Genomic DNA, 26,316 nt, shown 5'->3' on the forward strand with positions numbered 1-26,316 from the left:
TCATTGTATTTTGGAATGCTAAGGGAAAATTTCAACCCAACTTCCTCATTTTACAAAATAGGGAACAAAGGATCAAATAAGATTACTTATTACCTCAAGATCACATATGCACCCAGCAAAGGCCCTGAAAAGAAAATCAATGGCAAAACATTTTCCATATTTTTCTCTATTCACATTATGAACCACACCTCTACATTTACTTACGAAGAAAATAATCACAGCTGTTCCATGCTTAAATCAAGGCATATTAATTATTGAATAAAATTTAAAGTCATAATGTAGACTATCAAGTTGATCCTGTATGGGCGCATCATATTTTAATAGTCTAAATAGTAGATTCACATGCATTTAAAGTAAGTTAGTCTACCTATGAGTTTCTTAATTTTGCTGACTTTTGAATTGCCACTGAAATAACAGTGCTTTGCTATTATGGTCCAGAATTATTTTAAATATATTTTTCAGTATTTTTATAAATAATACTGTGATTTTTTTATAACATGAATACACACTGAAATCTGTCAATTATGTGTTTTCTAATATCAACAATCACTGAAATTCCAGGTATCCTTATAAGTGTTAGAAGGCTTGACTCCATTGCTCCCAGTCACATAAATGAGTTTCATTTTATTATTCTTTTCGGCATACTTGTGTTAAATGCTAGTAACTTCCTTTTATTCGGTTATCATTTTAGCGCAATGATTGTAAATTAAATATTAGCACAAAATACTAACCAGTTTTCAGGCACACCACTTTATTTTTGCCATGGACCCCGATGTTTGAAGTTACTAGGGCTCTTTAAAACTAATGTATGCTCCCAGCAATTCATTGATTCATACTAAATCAGTCCAGTTAATTTTAACCTTGACCTCCCACAGCTGCACCGCTTTACTCAGTCCCAAAAAGTCCCTGCTTCTGCTTCTTATGAAGCAATAGTAGAGAGGAGAAACAAAACCCATTCCTTTAAGAAAGATTCCGCCTCCTCTTTTATAAGTAAGCGCCTAATGGTATCTGGGGAGTCTCTGCTAAGTCACACACTTTACTACTCAGCATTGGGAGAAGCTGCTGCTGCCGCTGCCGCTGCCGCTGCCGCCGCCGCCGCCGCCGCCACTGCCGCCGCCGCTGCCGCTGCCGGTCTGTGGCTGCAGTGGGTTTCTGTGCAGCACTGCAGAATCCACACCTACAGAACAGAAGACACACACGTCTACTACCCTGGACGCAAGAAAGCCTTGCATCTTCAGCAGGTGAGCCGATCTTTTATCCGTTCTGTCCAGAAACTGTGGGAAAGGGAATGATCCTGGAAAAGATTGCTCATCAGACATGCTTGAAATGGATTATGTTAATTTGTCTTCCTTTGCGGGGGGAGGGGGGTGTCTAGATTTGTGACTGGCAAATGCTGTATATACTGGAGACTATTGTCTGATAAGTGCTGTTAACATACTTTTTTTTTTTTTTTGCTATTTATTAAAAGGCTAACCTTGATGCATGCAAAAGCTTTTCATTTTTTGCTTTATAAATGCGAGAAAACATCCAGCCACTCCCAATCTCTCTCTCAAATACTGCAGATATTTTTAAATGCCAAATAAAATGACAGGCTGAGCGTTTTCTAAATATTTTCTCCCCAAAGTTAGGAAGCCTTCCCCATGATCCTTTAGGGGTATTTAAAAATCATAAGGCATGGTTAGATTTTGAGCAGATGGGAGATGGTGGTAGACTGAAATTTCTATAGCCTTAGTCCAGTGGAGAGAGAAAATGAGGATAAATGAATCACAGTTTGTGCCAACACAAGATTCATTTTCCACACTTCATATGTGGGAAGAGGAAACTACATTTTAATTAGCACATTTTTAGGGAAGAGGGAGGGGATGAAGATGAGGGGGATGGCATGAAGTATTTGAGGGGGAAGAGAAGAGTCTGCAGAGGAGGAAGGAAATGAAGTGGACTGTCGCCAGTGCCTTGGAAACCTAGGGAGATAAGGGTGGGGAATGAAGTTTGTTCTGCTTGGTAGGGTGGGGTTGACTCAAGGGACCATGAATAACCAGAATGGCGCTTGGAGGGGTGTGCTTGTGAGTGGATTCGTGCCCGTGGAGGACACGTGTGAGGGAGGGATGTGCCAGTCGTAGGTGGCAGAAAAAGATATACATTACTGGGAGGTCTGTCTCGAGAATAGCTTAGGGTGAGAAACGTGTCTGGGCGATGGGGTTGGGGGGCTCAGTGTCACCTGTGGATGGATCCACATCCCTGCTACTGCACGTTGCAAAAGTTTACCCAGCCCCGAATTCATTTTCAAGGCTGGCGCTGCCTCCCTCGACTTTTCTCCTCCATGATGTCAGCTCTTATAAGGTCACAAGGCCAGGGGCCAGAGTAGGGGTGAAGACCCTCCACTGGTCCAAGTGGAGCAGGATTGAGAGAACCCCTGCCCTGTCCCTCCGTGGACGTGGGGGGGGGGCAGGAAGCGCCCAATAGGCAAGCATGCTGAGAAAATCTAGGCCCCTCCTATGGGGGGCGTGCGGAGGTCGAACCTCAGCAGTGGCCTCCCCCTCAACACCCAGCAGCCAGAGTAGGCGGCAGAGGTTGACAGAAAGCGGCGGTTCAGCCTTGGGACGGGGAGGGCTCGCTCAGGTTAGGGCGGGCAACATTTCTGAGGTGCCTCTTCTCCTCCTGGTACTCGGGTTTCCGTATCGGGGTCGTTTCCCCCTCCGACCCTCAGGGGACGCCACGGATCGGAACTGCATAAGCCAAAGGAGGACGTTGAAGAGGTGCCAAGCAGCCGCCTAGCGCCAGGCCCTCCGAGAGGCCCGGCCGCCCGGTAGGTCCTGGCGGCGGCGGCTGCACAGATGTGGTGCTAGAGGGCGGGGAGGGGGCCGCAGCGGGCGGAGCCAAGGCTCGAGAGGGGCCGTAGGGGCCGCGAGGGGCGGGGCCCTAAGGAGGCGGGGCCCAGAACATCCTGTGATTCCGAGGGGCGGGGCTAGGACGCTCGGGGGCCCAAGGGGCGGGACCGGGGGCGTTTGGGGGCTGCGGGGGCGAGCCTTTGGGGGGCGGAGCCAGGGGCGCTTGGGGGCCTAAGGGCGGGGCTTAGGGGGCGTGGTCAGAGGACGTACCGGGGGCGCTTGGCCAGTCCCGCCAGAGCGCGAGCGGCCCGCCGGTAACGGTCGCCAGGGCGAGTGGCGGGAGGGGAAGGAAGGGGTTTTAAATTATTTTTTTAAAAACTGTGAGCGAGAGCCAAAGGCATCGCCACCCAGGTGTCGCCGCTTCCTGCTGCAGAGGGCTTGGCGCCCAGGTCCCTCCCTTCTCACGCCCCCTCCCCTTCTGCCCTCCCCTCTGGAGCCTCGCGGCGTTTAAGAGGCGGCGGCGGCGGCGGCGGATCGAGCGGTCGCTGCAGTCCCGGCGGCCGTGGAGAACGAGGAAGGGAAGCACAAAGCCCGCTGCGCGAAGCGAGCTGCGAGGTAATCCTGAGGGGAGAGAAGGCGCCGTCGTTGAGCCCCTCCTCCCGGCGGGGACGGCGGGCGCCCGCGCGGGCTGGGATGCGGGACCCTTCCAGGGGGTCTCGCGGGGGCTGGAGCGGCGCGGCTTGCGGGGCCGATGGGACTTCCTATTGGATGTTCCTGCGGCCTCAGGTGAATCTCTCTCTGCCCCCGCCCGGGGGCCGAAATGGGAGCTTTGGGCTGGTGCGAGGGGAATAGATTTGTGGGGGAGGGCCTTGGGGCGCCGCGGGGTGGGCCCGATTCTAGGGCGCCCTCTGGTTTCCCTGGAGAGGGTGAGGCGTTCTGAAAATTGTGAGCTAGTTGAAGCGTCAGTGATTTGGGAACCTTAGCCCTGAAGGTGCGCTCCCGGAGGGTGGGAGGTTGCTGCACTTGGAAAAGGTGGAGAGAGGTAAGGGAAGGAATGTTGGTTTGTTTTCCTCATTGAAAAAACTTCTGTTACAAGTTGAAAGTATTCAACTACCTTTCTCCTGTGATCCACGCGTCCCCATCCTCCGGCGCGCACACACCCCTACAAACGCTCACACGTTAGGTTGTGCTTCCTGCCTGGGGTGACAAGCAGAGTTGGCAGTTGGTCCGCTTTGCTGGTGTTTGGGGCACGTCCAGCCTCTTTGGAAGTATCCTATAGCTGAGGCAAGACCACAGAGACAGGTAGAAGAAACTAGGCCTCCATTAAATTGGCAAGAATGGCCTCAGGTGAACTTTTTTGTTGCAGAGATTTAGTTGCAAGTAGGTGCCCGCTTAAAATGGGAGCGTAGTAAAACCACTCATTTTTTGGCACATGTGCTGTTGCAATCGACCACTGTAGTGGTAAGGAGAAAAATGGAATTTCACTTAGCCAGGAGGTTTTGAGTTGGGATTATATGAGCGAGTTGAGTTTGGTGAGCGAGTTGATAAGATTCTGGGGTTGGAACCAGCTACATAAACGTGTGTCCGTGTTTATGTTAAATTATACAACATGTTAGATTTAGCAGCGTGAAGTGGTTGCTTTTCTGGAATGAAGTGCCTCTGCATCATGCCTGGTGTATCCTAATTTGGACTTCAGAAGACTTCTAAAGAGGGTATTGTTAAAGAGACTAAGAGTGCAGTGTAATCTGTCGTTAAAATAAGATGTTTGTTAAAAATTTGTGTGATTAAGGTATGGTCCCCACACATTTATACGGTTAAGTTTAAACTTTGGGAGCATATGTGTAAAGTTTTTTTGTCTCTAAATCTTGATTGCATTGTAATTGCCTTCTAACTCCTTTTGTTTAAGTTGAGTAGATTAATTTTGGACAGGGAGGGCCAAAAAAAAAAAAAGCCACTACATTTAATGCTTCAACTTTTCAAAGAGTTCACTGTTGTTGTTTTTTTTTTTTTTTTAAGGTGTTTATTTTTGAGAGAGCTTGAGAGAGACAAAGAGACAGAGTGTGAGCAGGGGAGGGGCAGAGAGAGAGGGAGATACGGAATCTGAAGCAGGCTCCAGGCTCTGGGCTGTCTGCACAGACCCGGACATGAGGCTTGAAGTCAAGAACCATGAGATCATGACCTGAGCCAAAGTCAGATGCTTAGCCAGCCCACTAGGCCACCCAGGTTCCCCTGAAGAGTTCACTCTTAAAATCAACCTCAAATACTGGCATGTTGGTAATAGTTTTTAAAGAAAAAGTGGTGTATCAATTTTGAATGTTAAATGTAATTTTTTTTAATGTTTAGTTTTGAAACTTTTAAAAAAAGTTTATTTTTGAGAGAGAGAGTGTGGTGGAAGGGCAGAGAGAGAGGGAGACCACAGAATCCAAAGCAGGCTCCAGGCTCTGAACTGTCAGCACAGAGCCTGACATGGGGCTTGAACTCACAAACGAGGAGATCATGAGCCAAAGTCAGACATTGAACCAACTGAGCTACCCAGACACCCCATAATGTTTGTTTATTTTTGAGAGAGATAGTGCACATGCGCGGTAGCACACAAGCAGGGGAGGGGCAGTCAGAGAGAGGGAGTTGGAAGACCAGAAGTAGGCTCTGTGCTGACAACAGAGAGCTTGATGTGGGGCCCAAACCCGCAAACTGGGATTACGACCTCAGCCGAAGTCAGATGCTTAACCTACTGAGCTACCCAGGTGCCCTGAATGTTAAAGATTATTTAAGAATTCTTGAGATTGTTGTTTTTTGGGACATTCAGTATGTCCCAATACTTACATGTATGATAACAGGAAATGTTGGTAAACATCTGACATGACAGGTGATCATAAAACACCTGGGAAATATTTATTTTCATGCTAGAAGGATTGTATTTTCAAAGTAGGTTTTACATTCTAAAAATGAGAAAATTATATTGTAACTTTGCTATTTCTGGCCTCTTTTTTTCAATAATGTTGTACTGGGAATAACATGAGCTCCACTCAGTGATGTTTAAAGTGTGGATTTGGTCTTTGTAAAACCAAAACGTCTTTGAGACTAAGAGCACATAGCTTCAGCTCCCACACGCAATCCTAAAGTTTAGACTCAAGGTAAGGCCCAACTTGTGCAGTTGTGAGGTTTCCTAAAGTAGGTGTATCACGTCTGTTTTGGTTACACCTGAGCCTATATAGGTTGTTAGCTGTTTAATCTGTTCTGTTGCAAAGCAGGTGGTTAGCAGTACTGGGCAGCATTTATGCATGTCATCAGGGTGTAAGAAGCATTTGTATTGAGGGAAGAAATCCTATAAAAAGCATAGAAACCCATCTGTGAACAAATTCAGTTTGTAGAGTGTTAAGGAATGATAATCAGAACCTTAACCGAGTGGTATTATGTAAAGTGTTTAGAATATAGTATGGTTCTCAGTGCTTTGTGTTTACCATCGTTAGTATAGAAAATGACTCCTTCCTGGTGGTTCTATTACGCTACCTAGCAAGTGAAGACTCAGCAAATACTTGTAACTACTAATATTTATTTCCTCTACCTCTGCACCAGTCTTATATGTTTTACTTATTCCTCATGACAACCCAGTGACTAAAGAGACATAGAAAGTTTAAGTATTTTGTCCAAGGAGTATAGTTACTAGGTGCCCCAGGCTGGTTCTGAACCCAGAGTGTGACTCTGGAGTGAGCCTTGCTATTATACTTGCAATGGTAGTTACAAATCATTGAAAGGCCTTCGCGGTGTTCCCAAGACTACAGCTGCGCCTGTGCTTGTTTAGCTACAACTTGCTGTGTTGACACCACCAGGTTTTTAAATATGAAGAGTGGTGATTAATCTGCATTAAGTAGAATCACCTTTTGACTTTGGAAGAGGATTCTTTTGATTCATACAATGTATGTTTAGCTAGGATGCTGGGATTTGAGCTAGAGTATGTTATCTTTTTAATTACTAAAGATATTAAAGTGTCTCTCTCTCCTCTTTTTTTTTTTTTTTTTTTTTAAATTTACTAGGTGTTGGGCCCCACCAGGCCCAAGAGGCACTAGTTCCCCTTGGAGAGATTCTGGTTCTAATCAGTATCTAAATCAGTAGGCCTGATCTTCTGACTATCAACAACATACCAACCTAAGATGGATTTTAACTTAAATTTGTTCTACATATCCCCTCAGATGCCTTCTAAAATTAGCTGTAAGATATAACTTGTGGCTTATACTTTGTCACATTCCTCAAGGAATTGTGTGTTGCTGCTTCACCAGTGTAATTGAGAGGTCAGGCACATAAACCATAACCCAAATTAGGAGCTGTTTTAAGTAATGTTTAGAAGTATTAGTGTAGGGGCACCTGCGTGGCTCAGTCAGTTGAGTGTTGCACTCTTGATTTCCGGGTTGTGAGTTCAAGTACCACATTGGGCTCCATGCTGGGCTTGGAACCTACTTTAAAAAAAAAAAAAGGAATTACTGTAGAGGACTGAAAAGTCCTTTTTTTGACAGTTTAGTGAAACATAAAGTTACGAAAAAAAATTTTTTTTAATGTTTATTCATTTTTGAGAGACGGAGAGAGAGCATGAACAGGGAAGGGGCAGAGAGAGGGAAACACAGAATCTGAAGCAGGCTCCAGGTTCTGAGCTGTCAGCACAGAGCCCGATGGGGGGGCTCACACTCACAAACTGTGAGATCATGACCTGAGCCAAAGTTGGACCCTCAACCAACTGAGCCACCCAGGTGCCCCAGGAAAAAGTGTTTTAAAGCAAGCATATGTTGAATTAAGGAAGTTCAAGCTATATTGAAGATACAGGTTACTGTTTCTCATCTAAATAAGCACTACATTTTTTGGCTAGAATTAATGTTCAGGGTTGTTTCCAAATCCTTTGGAAATACTAAATATGTAGAGTTTGAATAGAAAAAAAGTCTTAAATGTCTAATTAGAGCCCTATTCTTTTAAACAGACACCTCATTTAAAATTGAGGAGTTGGGGCGCCTGGGTGGCTCAGTCGGTTAAGCGGCCGACTTCAGCTCAGGTCACGATCTCGCGGTCCGTGAGTTCGAGCCCCGCGTCAGGCTCTGGGCTGATGGCTCAGAGCCTGGAGCCTGCTTCCGATTCTGTGTCTCCCTCTCTCTCTGCCCCTCCCCCGTTCATGCCCTGTCTCTTTCTGTCTCAAAAATAAATAAAAACGTTAAAAAATAAAAATAAAAAATAAAATTGAGGAATTGTAGACTGTCCTATCGAGGTTCAAAATGAGTGCCCTAATACTTTCTTTCATGTCTTCTGTGTTAATGGTTTATCATTTGATCTTGGGGTCCATTCCAGTCCACTTATTTTTTAAGTGTATTTAGAACAGTGAGAGTGAGCTCACGCATGCATGGGGGAGGGGCAGAGAGAGAGTGTGAGAGAATCTCCAGCAACCTCCACCCTGTCAGCTCTGACCCCTTATGCAGGGCTCAAACCCATGAACTGTGAGATCATGACCTGAACCGAAATCGAGAGTTGGACGTTTCACCAACTGAGCTACCCAGGTGCCCCTCCAGCATATTTATAGATGAGATTATTATGAGGTCTTTCAGGTTCTGCAAGTGACTAAGCTCTCTTGGCCAAAAGCCAAGACAATCTGTAATTTTTACTGTAATGGGTTGTATGTATTGAGAATCCTCCATATCATACAGGTTAGAAGTCTTTCGTTGACTTGAAAGAAAACATGTCGGTTACCCTTGTATATAATAACTAGATGAGTTTAATTATTTTTTTCGTCTTGCTGTCACTGGCTATGGACACACATGTGTGTAACCGTCCTACTTGGGGGATATTCTTCCTTTCATGTAAAGTTAAAAAATTATTCACCTGGAATTCATGCAGTACATAATCTGAGTGTCAACAGTATGCATTGGACAATTTTAACTGAAAATTAATTTTGTGTTAATTAAAATTAAGCAGAGGAAAAAAAGGTTTGTGAGCTCTTTGTGACCTCTTTATGTCGTGTATTTTAATAATCTTTTATATCTGGACAAGTTTCAAAATGCAGTTCAAAATGAATTGCACAGTTGAAAACCTATTTGAATGTTGAGATGGTACTGTTTAACTTACTCTGAAGCCTTAGATGATAGTATAGATAACGAGAATCAGAGTCTCTTGTTTCCTTAAACTAATTTTTGTTGGATACCTTTGAAAAGCTGCATTAATAATCTCAGGTTTCTAGGACATTACTTACTACACTGAAAGAGCAATTTAATGAGTATCCTAGAAACCTTAAAGAATGAATGTGGCTTTCAGTGTTATCTAGCATAACCCAAAAAGTGGTACCATGATCACCATTTTATAAAATGAATGAAACCCATCTTCGACATTAAAAAGTTTACTGTAGATTTCCTTCTTAGGAAGATAGTATAGTCTGTTTTCTAACTATGCCAAAGCTGAACTGTTGTTGTAAAAGATGTCTAGGCTTTGACATATAGTTACATCTGCTAATGAGTTTAGATGTAAATTGAGCTTTTATCTGATGTAAAACCGAACCCCGTTGCCACCATATACTTTATACTTACTTGTTTTTAAAAGTTGGCATTGAGGCACCTGGCTGGCTTGGTCGGTTAAGCGTCCGACTTCGGCTCAGGTCACGATCTCGCGGTCCGTGAGTTCGAGCCCCGCGTCGGGCTCTGGGCTGACCGCTCAGAGCCTGGAGCCTGTTTCAGATTCTGTGTCTCCCTCTCTCTCTGCCCCTCCCCTGTTCATGCTCTGTCTCTCTCTGTCTCAAAAATAAATAAACGTTAAAAAAAAATTTTTTTTTAAAGTTGGCATTAGTTAAAGCTTAGTTGTAACTCCCAGGTATAAGATGAACTTTGGAACTATTTGTTCCAAATTGTCTGAAACTGTGCCTGAGGATACTGGTGTATAGGCGGTACATTAGCTAGCATTTAAGATTGCTGCCTCCTCAGACAAGGCTACTATTTGAACCTGGGATGATGAAACTCCCTTTTAATGCAGTACGCACACATGGTTTCCACAGGATAAAAATTTCTTACAACTAGCCAGCCAAGGGTAAAAACACTTTTTGGAAGCTTAAGGACAAATGACATAATGTTCTTAAAACCAATGTCTCAAGAAGTGCACTGTATATATTAATAAAACTTCTGGTGGGGGCGCCTGGGTGGCTCAGTCGGTGAAGCGTCCGACTTTGGCCCAGGTCATGATCTCACAGTTCGTGAGTTCAAGCCCTGCGCCAGGCTCTGTGCTGACAGCTTGGAGCCTGGAGCCTGGATCCTGCTTGCGATTCTGTGTCTCCCTCTCTCTCTCTCTGCCCCTCCCCAGCTCATGCTCACACTCTGTCTCTGTCAAAAATAAATAAACTTAAAAAAAAAAATTAAAAAAAAAAACTTCTGGTGCTCACAAGGTGCATTAAGGCAAGTGATTCATTAAACAAGATGGAACTCTAACTCCAGGTAACATACATGAAATTGTTACTTTGTGCTATTTTTCATACTCCTTTAAATTTATTCTAATATATATATATATATATATTTTTTACTCCCTTATCCCCTTACCTCTTTGGAAAAGGAAAGGTATGAATTCAGGAGTCTGTTTAATTAAGCTCCTGGCTGTTGTTGGTTGCCTCCTAGGGGAGCTGGAATTCCAACAATGTAGAAAAAGCAATCAGGTTGGAGAAGTGCTGAGTTTTTCAGTATCTTGGGAGTTGGTGTGTGCCTTTAATTTGTCACCATCAGCAATGTTTCTGTGACGTTCTTCCACAATGGCTCAGCTATCTTGTACAAGGATAGCATTTCCTTCTTCCTTTTACCATACAATATTCTCATGCTGTCATCTTTTGATCTGCTGGAATGACTAAATGCCATAGCAAAAAAAGGGGGGGGGGGATTTACTCCGTATCCTCATGGAGAAGATAATTAGGCTTACTTGGAGTGTCTGAAGAAATGTATTTTGGGATCACGTCCTTTCCAGGGACTCTTTAAGAACACTCTATTTTTAATCCTTCAGAAAGTAGAGCCAGCAACTGTTAGCTGCATTGTCACTTCTAATCTCATTTGTCTTATTAGTACATGAAAAGATTCTATCAGGGCAGTGTTTCTTACTATCTAAGGAAGTGGTTGGGGAAGGGTGATGGTCACAGCTCAAGTGGAGTTGTGAATGGCCTTAAGTGCATAGGATGAGCAGCACAGATACGAGTGGAAAGGGGAAAAAGATTGGCAGTGGAGTTGATGTACTGGTCTTGTTTGTCCCACTCCCCCAGCTTTTTTTTTTTCACTTTAACTTTTAAACTGTGTTGTTGTTGTTGTTGCTGTGTTGCTGTTTTGTTTTGTTTTACCTTGCCTTCCTCTGACTTTTATTGCCGGGACTGAGTTTTACCTCTCCTAGAGAAAGGTGGAATTTTCAAGGTGATTCGTATCTGATCCCTTAAAAGTTTGGCTTTCAGCTAGAGTGCGCTAACAGGAATTTCCTTCCATTGCTCTCCCCAACTGTCAGTTTTTTAAGTTTCAAAAAAAGATCTCAAACAGAAGTGTGAGAAACCTTGTCAGGTAATAGTTGGAAACCATTATGCGTTAAAGTAAGATACATATTATTAATGAATCATAAACCCATACTGTTTAAACACCTTTTTGCAAACCTAAATCTACAGTAATTTTGTATTCGGCTATTTCTTTTTAAGTTGGTATTGAAAGTTATTTTTAACCAAAACGTTGAAAGTAATATGAAAGAAATACATCTTTTATTGGTCTTCGTGAATGTTGATTATGATAAAAATCCTAGTTTTCTAAAATATTATTAAATACTCTAATAAAATACTAGAGAGACAATGATTTGGTCACTAGCCACTGAAAGACAGTCACCTCTAGAGTAGAAAGTAATCGGAAAGGAACATTTTATACCTGAATAAGAACAGTATATCTGCTTGATGTAGTGAAGGCTCTGAGAAGCTGATTACTTGGTAATCACTTGAGTTAGTTGATTTTATATTGTGTTTGATGTTATATAATCTGAATTTCTCTGGGCTCTTTAAAAGTGTCTAGTTGGACCACCAGCTTTTGATGAACGCATTTCTGGCGGGATTGTGACTATCGTTAAGTGCTTTGAAGAGAGAAACCCTGTTTTGTATCACACCTGACTGTCACAAAACATGCTTCTTGGAGCTTGTTTAATTTGGGCTCAAAGGGAAGAGTGCCATCTACTGAATGGCCAGCATCACGTTGAGCAGCCCCAAGTTTTTCTTACAGAACTCTCCAGGCTACTGAAGAAACCAGACTGAGCTTCATTGAAGAATTCGACAGGATCTTAGTACTAAGTGGAATTGCTGCTTCCCTAATTTTAATTATACTTTCCAGCAGGAGGCCTAAACCCATGATGAAGAACTAATTTACCATTTGTTGGATTGCGTGGGAATGGAGAAAGTTCAAAAAGTTGTTGAGACTTTATATTAAAAAATAGTCTAGCAATGATGAAATCATTATTAAATCAAAAGTGGTAAAGAAAATTATTTTAATGAGGCATATTTCATTAGTAGTTCTGCTTATTGATGGCTTCTGCAGACAACAATGATATTGTTTAAAATTTGGGCCTAAAATCAGAGAAATCACTTGTTTGGAGGTAAGGGTTGTAAGAGTATTTGAATATTTCAGTTATTTTTTTCTCTTGCCCTTTTGTCTTCGTTTCTTTTTACTTTGTCTCCATTTCTAAGGCACTATTCCTGCTTGAGTGATTTCACTGTTTCAGAGTGGATTTTGTTGTTTTCCTTTACTCAAGGAGCCTCCTGGATTGTTCTGTCCAGTTTGTCCTAAGTTCCAGAGACTGTCAGTGATAGTAGTCATGGGTAGAGCTAGAGGTCACAAAACCAGTTATAGGATTATGATACCTGGAATAGGCCTGTCAAAGCCAGACAAGAAGGAACTTTGACAGTATGAATTGAAAGGAAGCTTTGAAATTAAAATATCTTTGCTGGTATATATCCTATGTAATTAATCAGTAACCATTTTTCTCAGCCCTTAAAACCTGTCAAGGATTATATTAAGCACTTTACATAAATTATCTGGAATTTAGTTAAGTAACTTGTCCAAGTTCATACCGTTGATAAGTGGCAGAGTCCAGGGCTGACTGCTTTAAACAGGATGCTATACTGCTCATTTATTTAAGTTTGTTCTTGTTGGTGACTACACAAAGACTTGAACCAAGATCAGAATAGTACTTATGCCTCTGCTGGAAAATATTGGTAGTTTTTTGTTTGTTTTTTAAAAGGGTGATGAAATGGGTAAATAGGATTGAAATTTCAGAAAGATCAGGAAGTATGTAAGATAGACCTTCAAATATTTGCTATTTGGTTTATCTAAAATATTCATTTCTTTATTCCTTTCTCTATATTAACTTAAAACCACAAGAAAAATTTGAAACAGTGAATTGTTTCATGTTGCTTAAAATATGCTACTTCATGGGAGGAGGGGTTGGGCTACAGAAGGGTTTTATGCTGGGATTTGGGGGGGGGGGTTGCTGGAGGGGAGGGGAGGGATGTGTTAATTGTCTTTCTGTATTTTGCTTCTAAATATTTTTAGGTAGTAGTACTGTAGTAATACCCCATGTCCACAGCACAATAAAACTCAACCATGTGCCAATCAAGATCTTGGGGGAACAATTTGTTCCCACACCAAGTGTGCTCTGAGTACTGTACCTCTAATATATGTACCAATAGTTTTGAATGCATTATTTTCTCAATTAAGAGAAATACCTACTCTTTGAATGTGGTTTTGGCTTTTAAAACCTATTTTGACCTTAAAATATCTTGATTACTTTAACGGGTTGGGAATCATTGTTTTAATATAACCAAAAGCTTCTAAAATTGTAGTTCAGTGATGGTTGTGCTGTGTATTCTAAACCCAGTCACTCCTTTAAGATGACCTTCCCTTTCGTATGTAAGAGAATTATGCTTTGCCTTTCAGAAAACCCCACGGGAACATCAATTCCATAACTCCTTGGATTCTGACTCTGCATTCCAGTCAAATGTAGGAAAGGTCAGCAACAACTAAGATGACAGCACAAAAGATGTTACTTGCCCGTGTGTGATAAATACTGAATGACAGGTACAGATAACAAAGGCTATAGGTCATCTGGTCAAGAAAGGAGCCCCATAGATGGAGTGGTCAGAAAAAATCTCCAGCAAAGAGGACAAGGGTGGGCCTTGAAAGACAGGATAGGACTTCATTAGGTGCAGGGTATGGAAAGAATTTTTGGCAAAAAATTACTGTCCATGAAAATATTTTTTTTTCTCTAGTATGATGGGAGATCGTTTATAATAGTGGTTCGCAATGTCTTCCCACTGTAAAGCACATAAAGGCTACAGTATACTCTTATCAGAAATAGTGCCAAGGACACTCTTCCCTAGGAGGCATATTAGAGTATTGCAGGGATGAGAGGGAGAGAGTGGTGGTGAAAGTTAACCTGACGTGAAACCTGGTTCTTGTGAACCTGATGTGAAAATGACTGGTTCATAGAAACCTCCTAACACTGCTATTTTGAAGTAATGCTTAGGGAAATTGGTACTTGGAAGAAGACTTCTCATCATTTCAGGGTGCCTGGGTGGCTCAGTCGGTTAAGTGTCCGACTTCGTTTCAGGTGATGATCTCATGGTTTGTGAGTTTGAGCCCCTCATCAGGCTCTATGCTATCAGCACAGACAAGGGGCCCAGAGGCTGCTTCAGATCCTCTGTCCCTTTCTCTCTGCCTTTCCCTGCACACATGCACACTCTTTCTCTCTCTCAAAAATAAATAAACAATAAAAATTTTTTTAAAAATTCTCATCATTTTAAAATTCTTTTTTCTTTTTTAATGTTTGTTTATTTTCAAGAGAGAGTGAGAGAGCAAGCAGGGGAGGGACAGAGAGAGGGACACACAGAATCTGAGCTATCAGGAGCTATCAGCACAGAGCCCGATGTGGGGCTCAAACCCATGAACGCTGAGACCATGACCTGAGCTGAAGTCGGATGCTTAACCGACTGAGCCACCCAGGTGCCCCAAATTCTCACCATTTCTAACACTGAATAAGAAAAGCCTCTTTTGGGGAAGAGATGTGCCTTTTTTAAAAAAATCCGAATTTGTCCATTATGTACTTTGCCAAATACTAGAGTGTAATTCTGTTGATGGCTCTGTTGTATCTTTTAAATCTAATCTATGGATAGAGTTGTTCATATTATGAAATATAATTTCTACTTAGTTTTTGTTAAGAAAGTCTGGTTTTGTATTTTAGAGGATTTGTTCCAAGTGTTTGAATTCTCTTAAATTTTGTAATGCTTATCACTTATTTTTTGAAAATTACTTAGTGTAGGTATTCAGGATATTTTGAGCAAGTCACTTTATTTCTTTTTCACTTTAGTTTTCTTAATTATAAAATATGTGAGGGGTTGGGATAGATCATCTTAAGATCCATTCCAGTTTGAAGATTCTGTGAGTTTATTTCCAAGGAAGGTAAAGTCACCAATTAGTGGTTTTACTTGGAAGGTGGCCAAGAAACCTATGACTGAACTGTGTGAAAGTCCTGGGCATAGGTCTAATGGAAGGCCAAAACCATGAAAGTCCTTGGCTCTGTATATGTGGCAGTTGAGAAAAGGACATTATCATTCCAGGTCCCCCAAAGTTTATTTTAGTTCCACAGAAACTAAAGGCCTTTGGCAATGGACAACGGATACAACCTTGTCAAAAACAATGAAGTGAACAAGGATAGCATTTTTTCCTAAAGCAAACTGTTGAAACATAATGGCATATTTTTCTAAAAATGGTGTTTTTCTATTCCCATTCCATCTTTACTATGTTTGGTATATTGGTTCCTTATAAATATTTCTGACTTCTGTTTTTAGTTCTTCTTTTCTGAGCAGTTTTATGTTTCCTTTTATTCATTTATTCATCTAGCAAATATTTATTGAGCACTTAATACATGCCAGGCCTTGCTCTAAGTTCTTGGGAATTCAATAAGTAGAACAGAAGAGCTCTCCTGTCCTAATGGAGTTTATATTCTTGAAGGTAAATAGAAATAAACAAGTAACTTGTGTGCTGTATTGGTTTAAATGTTATGGAGAGATACAGAACTGGGAATGAAAATAAAGGGATTGTTTGGGTGTATGGCAAATTTAAATAATGGCTAGGTGAAGCACTCATTGAGAAGGTGACATGTGAGCAAAGACTTGAAAAAGGTAAGGAGCATGTATGTGATATAAAGGGGACGATTGTGTCAGGCAGAGGGAAAACGCCCTGAGGCCCAAGAGCATCTAGCATAGATGAAACAGAATGAGGGATGGGTTTGAGAAGCTGTTGGATGACTTTGAAGAGGTGGGACATGATCTGACATAGATTTTCCAAGGATTATTTTGGCTGTGTTTTGACACCAGACCATAGTGGTGCAATAATCTTGGTGAGAAATGATGTGCCTGGTAAAGGTGGTGAGATATGATTGGATTTTGGATATTTTTGGCTGATACAGCCAACAGGATTTGCCCACTGGGATGTGGGGTATATGTGAGTCAAACTCGAGACCAAGGTTTGGTGCCTAGGCAAAAGTTTGCAGGAGGAACAAATTTGGGAGGCAAAGGGAATAGGAGTCCAGTTTGAGACATAAGTTTGAAATGTCTATTCAACATCCACTTAGAGATACTGAGTAGGAAGTTGCTATGAGTGAAAATATAGTTATTGGCTTGTTATATAAACTTGATGGTTGTCATTATTTTCCTCTTTCACTTTTAAATATTTCCATATTTAATCTCTTTGATGACTAGAATAAACCTTGTTGCAGTAAGGGTTTGATGTCTTGCTTTACATCTTTATGTTTTAAAGGGATTTAATATGTTGTGTAAAACCTTGAATTTATTTTAACTTCTAAAGACACTTGGTCCCAAAGGAAATCTTTTTCTCTAGGGATAGAACAGTTTGTGCTTTTTTTAAGTTTATTTATTTCTTTTGAGATAGAGAGTGTGAATGGGGGAGGGGCAGAATGAGGAAGAGAGAGAGAATCCCAAGCAGGCTCCTCATTGTCAGCATAGAGACAGATGTGGGGCTTGAACTCATGAACCATGATATCATGACCTGAGCTGAAATCAAGAATGCTGATTACGGGTGCTTAACCAACTGAGCCATCCAGGTGCCCCTAGAACAATTGGTTTTAATCAAAATGAAACTGTTGTTACTGTCCTTTGAAATGTGTGTGTGAATGTAAAATAGAACAGTTTGGCTATTCCTCAAAAAGTTAATACAGTTTAATGGTTAAAAATAGTAACATATAGGGGTGCCTTGGTGGCTCAGTCGGTTAAGTGTCCGACTTCAGCTCAGGTCACGATCTCACGGTCCGTGAGTTCGAGCCCCGCGTCGGGCTCTGGGCTGATGGCTCAGAGCCTGGAGCCTGCTTCTGATTCTGTCTCCCCCTCTCTCTCTGCCCCTCCCCCGTTCATGCTCTGTCTCTCTCTGTCTCAAAAATAAATAAACATTAAAAAAAAAAATTAAAAAAAAATAGTAACATATAGTTACCATTATGACACAGCAGTCCTACTCCTAGGTATATACTCAAGGGAAGTGAAAACGTGTTCGCACAAAAGACCTGTAGACTATTGTTCATAGCAGCAGCATTTGTAATAACCTAAAAGTGGAAACAGCTAAATGTCTATCAGCTGATTAATGGATAAATGTATATCCATGCAATGGAATTTTATTCAATCATAGAAAGGAATGAAGTACTGATATATTCTACAACTTGGATGAACCCTGAAAACATTATGCGAAATGAAAGCAGCCAGACATGAAAGGCTAAACATATCGTCTGGTTCCATTCATGTGAGATGCACAGAGTAGGCATATCCAGCAAGCAGATTAGTGGTTGCCAGGGGCTGGGGGTGGGGGAAATAGGGAGTGACCTGCTTAATGGGTACTGGGTTTCCCTGTGGGATGATGAAAAAGTTCTAGAAGTAGACAGAGTTGATGGTTGCACGGCATCGTGAATGTACTAAAAGCCACAGAATTGTCCAGTTAAAAGACTGAATTTTATGGTATGTGAATTATATCCCAATTTTTAAAAAAGTTACAAGGAAAAAAAAAGCGTGTGCACATGTGTACACAAAAACAACTAAAACAACGTATGTGGACCTTATTTCTAAAGTGGAACTGCTTTCCCAGTCCAAAGTTGATGAAGTGTGACTACCACACTAAACCCGGTTTAGCTTGCTTTGCCTAGAGAGTCAGAGTTAAGGTATTTAGATCTTTCAGGTAGACATCAGGAGGGAGTCTGAGATCCTCTCCTTGGCAAGTCATAGATGAGTCTAATTTTTTTTTTTTTTTAATATCCAGTTTCATGGAGATGGCCTACATATGCAAAAGAAAGCTCTAAGGTTATCATTTCTGTGAGTTTCAGATAATAGAAACCAGTATATAAATAAGTTCATTAGGTCTTAATTAAGATGGCTTCTTTCTCTGTACCTATAATTTAAAAATATCGAGAACTCAAGTCCCAGTAATTTTCTTTTAGCCAACCCAAGATGATATTTACTTACTTTTTTTTTTTTTTTTAGTGTTTGTTTATTTATTGAGAGCACAAGTTGGGGAGAGGCAGAGAGAGAGAAAGAGACAGGGAGACTGAGAATCGTGAGGCAAGCTCCAGGCTCTGAGCTGTCAGCCCAGAGCCCGATGTGGGGCTCAAACTCAGATACTGTGGGATCATAACCTGAGCTGAAGTCAGGTGCTTAACTGACCAAGCCACCAGGTGCCCCGATGATACTTACCTTCTTAAAAACATTATTACCATCAAAGATTGCCTGCTAAGGAAATACATGAAAGGATTATCTTTAACTTTCATATACCACTTACTACCCTAATGTTATTTTTTTTGTTAAGATACAATTCACATACCATAAAATTTGCCCCCTAATTTTATTATGAAATATATATATATATATATATATATATATATATATATATACACACACACACACACACATTCTAATGTAGGAATTCTAATAAAGGAATACATAAATATATATACATATATATATATTTATATACATATATAAATATATATGTATGAATACTAATATATAATATATATACATATGTATATATATATTTATGTATTTATTAGAATGAAAGCTTCTAGAGAAAGAGGTCCCTATTACTTGGATGGTTTGAGATGTTTTCAGCATTTTTTTTTTTTAACGTTTATTTATTTTGAGAGAGAAAGAAACAAAGCACATGAGTGGAGGAGGGACAGAGAGAGAGGGAGAGAGAAAATCCCAAGCAGGCTGCACTGTCAGCACAGAGCCGGATGCGGGGCTCAAACTCACATAACTGTGAGAACCTAAGCTGAAGTCAAGAGCCAGATGCTTAACTGGCTGGAGCTACCCAGGCACCCCAGTTTTCAGCATTTTAAGGGCAACACATGAACTGGACAAGAAGTGTGGTGGAGAAGATGGGCACCTGTGTAAGAAACTCCAACACTAGCCTGAGAGCAGTGTTAAGGCAGCAATGTAAAGGAAGTCCAGGTGGGCAAAGGGAAGGGAAATGTTTATCCCAATTCATGAAGGAGGTTGACATTTTTTTTTAAATATTTATTCATCTTTGAGAGACAGAGACAGAGCATGAGTGGGGGAGGGGCAGAGAGAGAAGGAGACACAGAATCTGAAGCAGGTTCCAGGCTCCGAGCTGTCAGCACAGAGCCCGATGTGGGGCTCGAACTCACTGACTGTGAGATCATGACCTGAGCCGAAGTCGGACACTTAACCGACTGAGCCACCCAGGTGCCCCGAAGGAGGTTGACATTTGAGTTGAATTTTATAGGATCTTCCAAATGTTGGAGGAGGGTGAATTACAGAAGTTGATGGAAAGCATGTAGGTCTGTAGGATAAATGTGATGGGCGAGGAAACAGGAGAGGTAAGGTTGAGAGCATTAGATCATGAAGGCCTTGGGTACTGTTTTAAGAAATTTAGATTTTATTCCAGGGCACTTATTTTAGCTGATGAGAGGCATAATCAGATGTGTCCGAGATTGGTGTGTGAAGAATGTTGTCATGGAGAAAGTGTTGGCAGAGAGACAAGTTAGGCATTTTGAGATGAGCAAATGAAGTAAGGCAGTGGCTTTGAGATTAGAAAGGGAGGAATGGGACATTTTGGAGGCAAAAAATCTGTACAACTTGCTAAATAATGTAGAGGTGGAAGGAACATTCCATCACCATGGGTAGAAATTTAAATGTTGCATTTTACTCCATTTCCAATTCTGATTTATGACAGAGGGAGATGGACTTGCACTACTAGAAATGAGGAAGATTTGTAAATGTATCTTTTTCTTACCATACATAAAAGACTTTAGAAACGTGACTACTTTTTAAAAAAAATTTTTTTAACGTTTATTTATTATTGAGAGACAGAGCCTGAGCAGGGGAGGAACAGGGAGAGGGGAGACACAGAATGCAAAGCAGTCTCCAGGCTCTGAGCTGTCAGCACAGAGCCCGACGCGGGGCTCGAACTCACGAACCCTGAGATCATGACCTGAGCCGAAGTCTGATGCTTAACCTGCTGAGCCACCCAGGTGCCCCAAAACCTGACTACTTTTTAATTTTCCTTAATTTTTACTGCTTGTCAGTTATTACCCAATTGTTCAGTCTTTGGATTTGTTTTCATTTGTGCCTTTGGAAATGGTTGAGTAGTCCTCATTTTGATTTAATACTCATTTTGTTTCCAAATGAAACTTCCTCCCTATGCTGTGCTTTGTATTTTAAACTTTTGCATAGTGGAATAATAAAAAAGAAAGAATTGAAGATATTGGGCATTTTAATATCGAGTATTGCATGCTGTCATTACAGGAAGTCATTGTGCATCTTGAGGTTTCCCCCTTGCTACCATTCAGTGGTTTGTCTTAGAACTTCAGAAGTAAACATATGGTGGGGCACCTGGGTGGCTCAGTTGGTTCAGTGTCCAACTCCTATTGGCTTGGGTCATGATCTCACAGTTGGTGAGTTCAAGCCTCACATTGGGCTCTACACTGTCAGCATGGAGCCTGCTTTGGATTCTCTCTCTCTCCACCCCCCCCCCCCCCAAAAATAAATAAAACTTAAAAAAGCTTTCAAAAGTAAACATATGGTAAGTTCTTATAGGAAACAATTAGAAAATGTCAAAAGAAGCAGATTCAAAATAAATTTTTTTGGTGTAAATTTAGTAGAGAATCCAATCCAGTGAGAGTTTTTACATATTTGTATAATGAAACAGGTAATATAAGATATGTCTCCTCCTAATGTTTCCTACTTATTAAAAGGCATGGTTGGTAATTTTTGTTGGTTTATAGCTCCCTCTAATAAGACATGTAACAAAGAGGGTGATATACTAAGATGCAGTTATTTTATAAATAGATGGAAGAAAATACCAGATTTAACAGAACTGACTTCTAAAATATTACAGGATAAAACTTGCTTTTGTGCTTTAAAATTTTAAGTATTAAAATAGCTTATTCAAAAGCAATTCTTAAAATTAAAAATACTTCATATAAATTTCTCTGAAAATTTTGGGGCCCCTGGGTGGCTCAGTTGGTTAAGGATCCAACTTTGGCTCAGGTTGTTATCTCATTGTTCATGAGTGTGAGCCCCACATCGGGCTCTGCACAGACAGTGCAGAGCCTGCTTGGGATTCTCTCTCTCTCTCTCTCTCTCTCTCTCCTCTCTCTCTCTCTCTCTCTCTCTCTCTCTCTCCCCACCCCCCACTTGCACACGCATGCTCTGTCTCAAAATAAACTTTTAAAATTTTTTTTTTTTTTTAACATTTTTTATTTATTTTTGGGACAGAGAGAGACAGAGCATGAACGGGGGAGGGGCAGAGAGAGAGGGAGACACAGAATCGGAAACAGGCTCCAGGCTCCGAGCCATCAGCCCAGAGCCTGACGCGGGGCTCGAACTCACAGACCGCGAGATCGTGACCTGGCTGAAGTCGGACGCCCAACCGACTGCGCCACCCAGGCGCCCCTCAAAATAAACTTTTAAAAAAATACTGTGAAAAGTTTGACAATCAAAAGAGTAAAAAGCACTCACTGATTATTTAAAGCAAGAATTTGTTAACTTCATTTCTAAGGTAAACTTAACTGCGAGTCATATTTTTATAAAATCATTTTCATTTTTAAATATTTGAAATTAACTTTGGAGTAAGAAACTTCACATGGAACAAAATCCAAAAGGCACAAGAGTATACAATGAGAAGAAAGTTGTCACCCCACCCCAAACCATTCATGTCTCTTTCTTTCTTGTATATTCTTCCAGAGATATTTTTCATTGTTTATTTTTAAATTCCTGAATCAAGACTTTGCCTGCCAACAACTGGATTAATTGCTGTGTAAGAAATAGAGCCTTGGGCTTAGAACAACCTGGAGAAAAGCTAGTGCTGTTCTCCTGGGTATAGTTTCCAGATCCATTCTCTTTTTTAAGAGTGCCCTTTCCTAGCTTTCTCTCCACTTACAGCAGAGGTATGGAAAGTGGGAGTTGGAAATTGTAATCATCTGTCACTCCTGTTTCACCTAGGCAATTACCAATAACTTTATGAAATGATACATGCTAACAGCACATTCTGTTTGAGAAGTGCTCCCATAGAAAAACATCCTTACTAGGGAGGGCAAAGAAGGGGTCAGGAATGGTCAGCCCTTACCGTCTTTGCACATCTACCCTATGATGCCAGCTGTAACTGTATCTCTTCTAAAACTTTTAATTTTTTGTAGTTGGCATTATTTTGTTGACTGCCTTTGGCCATCTATTAAGTCATAAGATTTTCTCCCAAGCCTTGCAATTGCCTGACTCTAAACTTACAGTTACTAGACTTGGTTTCTTTTCTTGTTTTGAATGCTGTTTAATAGAATGTCATTCCTATGCAGATACTATAACTTATAGTCTTATTTTGGGGGGGGGGGGCAGTTCTTTTTAAAATTTCCAATATATTTAAATTTGTACCAGCCATCTTTTATTGGATATTAATTCTCAGTTGGGCTGTGAAAGGATTCGGCAATGATGGAGTTCCTCCAGGTGTGCCAGGCCACCCTCCACACTGGGCCCTCTTCAGTGGTACTCACTTAGCCACTCTTGTTAGAGTTCCTTGTAAGAAAGGCAATAGTTGAACAGCACATAAGCTGCCAGCACCATAGAAAGCCCAGCAATTCTTTCTTCACATTGACTTACTTGTAATATTGGTAGTGAGCTCTTTGAAACCCTCTAGCAGTGCCTTTAGGGATGAAATTCTGCATCAGTATCCAGCTTGCCAGCTTCCCTATTTTAACATCCACGAGTTTCTTCTTCACTAGTACAGCTGATGCCATCTGGAGTCCTGGGTGTCTGGTGTCTTCCAGTATTTTTTAATGTGGTAAATACAACATAAAATTTGCCATCTTAGCCACTTTTAAATGTGTAGTTTAATGGTAATCTTATATAACTGTCACCACTATCTCTAGAACGCTTCCTCTTGTAACCTTGAAACTCTGTACCCATTAAACAATAATTCTCCATCCCTCTTCCATATTCTTAGATCAAAAAAAAATTGTTTGGGGGCACCTGGATGTCTCGGTTAGTTGGTTAAGCATCCAAGTCTTGCTTTCGGCTCGGGTCATGATTCACTGTAACATCCAGCCCTGTGTCGGGCTCTGCTTGGGATTCTATCTCTCCTTCTCTCTCTACCCCCACACATGCACACTCTCTTGCTCTCAAAATAAATAAACATTTAAAATAAGCTATTTCAAGATCAATGTTTCAGGTGATACAAAATCTATTATTTTTATACCCAGTCGAGATTGTAATTTGAAACTCTATACAGATCTGTATTATGCAGCAAAGGTCATGATTGGCATTCAAGCCCCTGGAGTTGAGACAAGGGGCACATAACCTGTAGCCTTTGATTCATATTTTTAAAATGAAGAACCATAGCCTCATTATACCCCTCAGCTGTGCAAATTCTTTTTTTATTTATTTTTAAATTTCATTTATTTATTTTGAGAGAGAGCAGCAGAGGGACAGGGAGAGAGAGGGAGATAGAAAATCCCAAGCAGGCTCTGCACTGACAGCAGGGCCAAACTCATGAACCATGAGATCATGACCTGAGTCCAAATCAAGAGCCAGACGCTCAACTGACTGAGCCACCCAGGTACCCCTGGGTGCAAGTTCTATTTTAGTGGGTTGGAGATAGTGTTTGATAATTATGGAATAGATGGAAATCTGCAGAGTGGTACTAGCTGACTTCTGCCTTCATGACCCAATAAAGAGAAAGTTTCCCCGCTAATAGAAGTAGGAGTTCCCCAGGTTTGCAAGTCTCTTTGGATGCTAAAATTCTGCCTTTGTGTGAATCATTTAGACTTTCTATCATTTTAATGATTGGAAGTGGGAATTCTCTGTAAACTTTAAAGTTGGGGGGAGGAATTTGGGGTAAAGAGGGGGATGAAATCTAGACTCAGAATTGTGGAAACCCCTACCTTATTTTATGGGTGAAGGACCTGGTCTGGTTGAATGGAGTGACATGTTCAAGATAATGTTACTCGTGGCTGATCTAGACTTACAACTGTGTTTCTGACTCTCAGTCCAGTGTCTTTTCTACTTTATGACTTTACTAGCAATCTTAACCCATTCATGCAATTCTGGGGTAAGGGAGTTACCAGAATTTCACTTGATTTTCCCTAGAGCAGGGTTTGGACAGGATAAGAGACCTTACAGTCTCTTAGTGATTTGAAGCTGCTTTTCAAGAAATACTTGCTGCCTGTCTTTGTTTTTTAAATCTTTCATTGAATTAGGAAAAGTTTTTTGGAGTTAAAAACTCTGGAATGTGTCATGCACTTTCTTGTTATTTTGAAAAAAAACTATGCTGATCTTCTGTATATTGTTCCAGTTTTAGTTTGCTCACCCCTGAAGCCAGTCATGTGCATGGTAAATGGTTCTGACATGTTTAGGAACATTATATTGGAAATTCAAACTAGATGTCTTCAGCGGCCTTGACTTTTTTTTTTTTTTTCTTTTGGAAAAGAACACATTTAAATGAGAAACAGTTCCATACTACAAAGAAAAGGGAAAGTTTTAGGTCATTTGTTTAAGTAAAATAGATTAGAGGATTTATGCCCCCAATTTTCCATTATTTTCAACTAAGTGGGCCATTACATGAGGCACAGAGTTTTGTTTGAGGCAAATTATGCTCAGAGACTAACATGGTCTTTGCCAATAGTTTAACACAGGTTCCCTGCAGGAATTATAATTTATAATATTTTACAACCAATAACATACAGGACAGTGTCTCTTGATTAGCCAGTAAAGAAATAACATACTCCAAACCAATGATAGATCAATTACACTATTTCAGACCAAGGAGACACAAAAGATAGTCCAAATTTAGTTGAGGCGTACCTTTCTGTGTCCATTACATCATAGCCATTCTTCCATATGTTCTTATCCATAAGTCCCCAGCGGCACCCTCAATGGTTGAACTTATGGAGTGCTTATCAACAACAACAGATATTGATGACAACATCCTGATGCAGATTCTTCAGTATAAACAAATTCACCCTTAGATCAAAACGACTTCACTTAAGTCCTAAACAAAAGTGGATTTGAAATCCTAAGCAGTACATAACACAGTGAAGGAAGAAATCTGTCATATTGGAAATGTTAGTGTTTTAGTCTAATTTTGTGATTAAACTCATTTATCAAAGTTTTTAGCCTGTAAGAATGCATTTTTCTATGTTGCATCATACCAAGGACTTTGAATGGAATTTATCAGATTTGTTTTGATTTTCTTTTCCATGTTTTGCTCTGACATTTGGTTTCATGACAACAGTTTTAGAAGGTAATTTCCAAGAAAGCCTGGTCTATTCAAAATAAGGCCTTCAATAATACATCCTTCTGAGGAACTGAAAAGATTCATTATTATGGTTGGGGTCTAAATAAAATATAATTGCTTTTGATTTTACCGTGGGTATAAAAGCTGTCCTTCAATCTATTTTTAAATCAATTTTAATAGGAATAGGTACAAAGTCAAGGAAGTTACTGGAGAATCTGGAATTCATTGTTTTAATAAGTTGATTTAAACTGCTTAGGTACTAGCTGTGTTTCATGGTGACAAAATTTGTGGGTTTTTGTTTGTTTTAAGATTCCACTTCCAAGTAGAATCATGATGGTTATTGAATTTCTCAGTCTGACTTATTTCACTTAGCATAATATCCCTTGGGTCCATCCATGTTGTCGCAAATAGTCAATGGTGCCAATATTTGTATTTAAAATCAGTTTTTATAAAAGCCATGTAATATTTTTTTTTTAATTTTTTTTTTCAACGTTTTTTATTTATTTTTGGGACAGAGAGAGACAGAGCATGAACGGGGGAGGGGCAGAGAGAGAGGGAGACACAGAATCGGAAACAGGCTCCAGGCTCCGAGCCGTCAGCCCAGAGCCTGACGCGGGGCTCGAACTCACAGACCGCGAGATTGTGACCTGGCTGAAGTCGGACGCTTAACCGACTGCGCC

At 40.8% G+C, this 26,316-nt stretch overlaps 1 protein-coding gene across 5 annotated transcripts in view; it reads left to right on the forward strand.

Moving 5' to 3' along the window:
- Positions 1-1,063: 1,063 nt before the first annotated feature.
- ADD3 (adducin 3) overlaps positions 1,064-26,316 on the forward strand; it is a 125,670-nt gene continuing 100,417 nt past the window's right edge. For 2 of the 5 annotated variants that reach the window (XM_058697724.1, XM_058697729.1), the window contains exon 1: positions 3,134-3,443. The gene's annotated coding sequence lies outside the window, so the exon portion shown is untranslated. Of the gene's footprint in view, positions 1,242-2,586; positions 2,807-3,133; positions 3,444-3,517; positions 3,615-26,316 lie in introns of those variants that run through there. The other 3 variants (XM_058697725.1, XM_058697727.1, XM_058697728.1) reach the window with 3 other exon arrangements.

Source organism: Neofelis nebulosa, chromosome 13 (genome assembly GCF_028018385.1).
Source record: "Neofelis nebulosa isolate mNeoNeb1 chromosome 13, mNeoNeb1.pri, whole genome shotgun sequence".
NCBI lineage: Eukaryota > Metazoa > Chordata > Mammalia > Carnivora > Felidae > Neofelis > Neofelis nebulosa.